Below are 4,901 nucleotides of genomic sequence, written 5' to 3'. Positions count from 1 at the left end.
GTTGAGTGTTGGGTTTTATTTTTTTGTTTTTTTCTGTGTGTGAGGAAGATTGGCCTTGAGCGGACATCTGTGGCCAATCCTCCTCTTTCTGCTTGAGGAAGATTGTCGCTGAGCTAACATCTGCGCCTATCTTCCGGCATTTTATGTGGGACTCCTGCCACAGCATGGCTTGATGAGTGGTGCATAGGTCCACACCCGGGATCTGAACTGGTGAACCCTGGGCCACCAAAGCAGAGTGCATGAACTTAACCACTACGCCACCGGGCCGGCTGGAGTGTTGGGTTTTTTAATGAAAAAAAAAAAGGGGGGGGGTTATAAATGACAAAAATGGAGTAAAACTAAGAATGGCAAACTTTGCAAGTTTGTTTTTATGACTGAAGGGTGGCAATAATGGACTCAGGCTCTGAGTTTGATGGGGTGCCACGTTCCTCACCAGCGGCTAAGGCAACTAGCAAGAGCCTTCTGAGGAACCTGCACGCAAGACAAGGACTGCGTGGCCCTATATTTGAGAGCGGGGACTAGTTTTCAGAGGCCTTAAAGTTGATTCAGGATTCTGGGATCCACATCGGTACCACGATTGCTACTTAGGGTCACGGAATCAAGTTAGACTGCAGCTTTTAAGTTCTTATTTTTTTAAATGTGCATCAGGATGACACTGGCCTAACACTGCAAAACTCCATACGTTAAGGCTTCAAAACATTCGCTATCTTTAGACATAAAGTCCATTTTGCAGTTATCGGCTGTGATGTGTCTTTCATCACTGGCGAATAAGTTAACTTCCTTTAGAGAGAACGGCAGCAGCAATTTCACTCCTCCAAGGAATGGAAACGGCGTCGGGTCAGGAGAGTCCTGCCACACCGGAAGTGGCCACGTGATGGGGTCCTAGCAGGCTGTGGTTATTTAATAGATTACCACTTGGGTGAAGTAAAACCAGGTTGGTCAGTGCAAACTGGATGTGCTAATTAAATCCCTCGTTAGTAGAGGCCTGGAGCGTTCGTCAATTAGTGGTAATACACCAGCTGAGGCTCAGGGTGCTCACTCCGGAATGCTCAGAGCACGGAAAATGTACCCAAGATACACTCTCTGTGGGGGAGGAACGCATAACCTCACGCCAGCTGCAATGGCGCTCATTCCAGGACACTGGCTGAACAAGGCCGGGACTGTTTTAAGGGAAGATGTTCAATCAAGGGAGGCTGTCTCTTCCTAGAGTGCGATGTCCGTGAGGGCACAGGTATGAGTCTTGTCCACTGACATTCCCCTTATTGCCTAGGAACTTAGTAAGTGCTCAATAAATACTTGGTGAATGAGTGATGTCATGAACATAGGTGAACCCAGGACATTCTCATCTTTTTCAACAATGCATTACTCTATGTGATTAAGACTAATACTGGTTTTAGCTCCTCTTATTTAGTTCAGATCTCCTTGGAAAATGATCTCCTTAGCTTCAGGTGGCAGTTTTCCAGGAGAAGATATTTTCCCCCAATCCAAGCCGTTGCCAATGCTCACAGTTATCACCCAATTTAAAACTTCCTCCCAACTTCTTCCTGCACATAAAGTTATTATAAACGTCCATATTGAAACCACACTTGTGCCCTTATTCAGTGGGGGGATCATTTTCCTGACCATGCGTTTCGGGCATACACAGCCTACAGAGAGGACGTGGCCAGGAGCTGTGGGGTGAAAATGTTTCAGCATCTGCCCACTTTTGTTCTTCAGGTTATATCATTGAAGATATTTTAAAATTTAAACACAGGGCAGAAGCTAATTTGAATTAAGTGTATCATAATATTCAGATGATTATATCTTTAAAGTCTACGAATGGGGCATCATCAACATGAATTTACTGAACATAGGGCACTACTAGGTTTTGAGAGAGCAAATATATTACAAGCTCGACCCCTTTAATGAGGAGATGCAACATATTTATGAAAAGGTAACAATCCAGGACCACCGAATCGAAATTCTTTATGTGCAATCAGTGAATATTTATGTAGATGAATGGGAAATGTTCTACATAGAACACGTAAAGCTGCAGATTTCAGTGTCTAACTGTAATCAATTATGCAATTAAATAAAAATGGGTAAAATTGATCAACTATAAACAAGCTCTAACATGAAAAATTAGTATGTCTATTCTTCAAATAAGAATTGGCACAAGTAAAATTGTTCTGAAAGGAATGCGTATGATACAAAACCACATCAGAGACCACCCTTAAAAAAATTAATTAGATTTTAGTTTCTCTTCTAATGCCTTCTTGTTTGATATTAAAGAGTAATTCTGGATGGGAGCAAAATATATTATTTTAGCAGAGGAAGAATGAGAAGAGGTGAATAAAAGAAGAATGATAACTGTAAATGTCATATTTGTAAGATTTTCAGATAATATATGAAAATTGAATGACTTTTCTTTTTAGACTACTCCCAAGGTAACGCTTAAGAGACTTTGAGCACAAATAAGAAGGCAAAATCCTGTTTGCATGTTATTTTCATTTGGTTCACTAGATGGCAGCAAAATAATTACAAAAACGACTATGAAATGAAAAGCCGCCCTGTGTTTTATTCCTGGTAGCTGTAGAACAATGAGTTTTGTTTGACTTTTTAAATCCTCAACACCCTATTTGCTTTTCTCAAATGTTTAATATTAACCATTAATATCCATCTACAAAAGAAAAGATGGTGAGGGATTCTTCCATATTTTTGAGAATTTTAATAGCTGAAAGTGAGGCTTAAGGGATTAAAGGTCAGTAGCTGTTGCACTAAAACTTCAATAAGTGAGAAAAGAAAACATCCCACAGCCTTGTTCAGGTTCTGGAGGCCGGGCTGCATGCCAGACAACACTCGACAAGATGTGGCCTGGGGCAAGTTCATTTCTCTGTGCCTCAGCCTCCTCATCTGTGAATATGATGATAATAGTACCTGCCCAGATGGCTGTCTCAAGAATTAAATGAGTTAATGCATACAGACCTCTTAGAATAGTTATTCTAGCCTGTAATAAAACTCTCAACAGGGGTTAACTGTCTTCTGTAAATTAATTTTACTTCAACCAAGAAAAATTCTAGTGGCTTCTTCCATACCCAAAAGCATGCTTCTTTCCTTATGTACCTGTCAGTAACATCGTGAGTCCACTTTTTATCAGCTCAGATGACTCTAGAGGAGTGATGAGAATGGGCTCCCTAACCGGTGCCCCTCTGTGCTGGGCACTGGGGCAAATGATATTTAAAAACAACGATGGTGACTTTTGTCCCTTACTACATAGCAGGGAAAACAAGACATGGTCCCGTTGAAAGCAGTACAGTGCCAGAAGGGGTGATTCGGGCGAGGACCAAAGAATTTCTCCGGAGGAAGGTTCTGTTCTGGAGCTCTGCACCTTAACCCAAGGAAGTGTACAATTAGCGAAACATCCTGAAAATAAGTCAAAAGGAGAGGTGGGGGAACTATGGTGCTCATTCTGTTTTCCTAACTTCCAAATGGTGGCAGGATAAAGCGTGAGGTGTGAAATATCCGGCGTGAGGTGGAAAATCGATCCTGACTGCACGTACGGAAAGTCTCCTGCCAGGGAATTAATCCGGGGCTCGCCTGGGCTTGTCACACAGTCAGAGTCCTGAGAGGCACAGGTTAACCCCAGAGAGGTGTTCATCCATTTGGGGTGACTCAACTCCGATTGTACAAAAGGAAATAGAAGAGTTTAGGCATAAAATCTAGGATGGAGGGAGTGACTTAGAGAGCTGACGAACTCCCTGAGATTTGAAGGTGTTCCATGGCAGTGTGACCTGGCAGATAGTCAGTTAATCAGCAGGTAGAAGAGCGAGTCTAGCGGTGCGGTCACAAGGGACCAGCGCACAGCAGCAGCGTAAAACCCAGTGACTTAAGAGCTAATTTCAGCCCGGTGAGAGTCGACTCAGAGCAGTAAACAGGGAGTCAGAGTCTCCCTTGTATTTAAGTCATTCCCGGGTAGAGAAGCCTGGAAGCTCAGGAGAAACATTTTAGCCACATCCTCCGTTGGAACATGTCCGTAAATTTGTATCATACTCACTCCACTCATGTGAAATTTGGATGGTTCCAAACACCTTTGTTCCAGGGAGCGCACTCCCCCAAGGGCGCTGCACTCCCACGAAAGGACATCACAATGAAGTGATTGAAAATACTGCACAACTCAGGCTCACGGAATTCACCCTTCTGCTCCTACCCATGATGGGTGAAATGGGGGACATAAGGCAGTCACTAGGGCACATGGATGGATCAGGACCCCAAAGAAAAGGGCTGACATGGGTGGGAAGGTTGTACAGCCGAACAGAGCAGCATAAGGCAGGGCCTGGTCCTGGGAAGAACTGAGAACTAAGCAGGAAAAGGCGCAGTTAGAAAGTTAGCGAGAAGGAGGCTGCTGTTCAGGGAAGATACAGGGCTCGGGTTCCTGCACGGAGAACCAATTTTAGGAGTAACAAGAATCCCTTCCAGTTGTATCTGTAATATAAGTTGTGTGTGCCTGTGATGAGTAATGGGGGCAGGCAGGTTGTAGGAGGATAAGAACTTTATCCGTCTTGTTATACTACTGAGGCCCCCCAGGACCTAACACAGTATCTGGAACCTAGTCGATGCTCAAAAAGTATTTGTTGAATGGAGGGAGGGATGGGCTGATGGATGGACAGATGGATGCACAGACAAACAAACAAATGGATGGATGGAAGGACGGATGGGATAATGAGAATCCTAAAATACTGAATACTAGTCTAAAACCATGAGCAGCTGGGAGCGATGTCCTCATCCTGGGAACATTAGCAGCTATCGTCTCAAAGACTTCTTGGAGGAACACACAGATGTCCATTGCTGCGACCCAGGCTTCTCAGTAAAGAGAGTATGGACGGCAGAAGAGAAGCAGCTTTTCGTTCATCCAAACCTTATCA

Source organism: Equus asinus, chromosome 12, assembly GCF_041296235.1.
Source record: "Equus asinus isolate D_3611 breed Donkey chromosome 12, EquAss-T2T_v2, whole genome shotgun sequence".
NCBI lineage: Eukaryota > Metazoa > Chordata > Mammalia > Perissodactyla > Equidae > Equus > Equus asinus.
Note: the sequence above shows the minus strand (reverse complement) of the source record.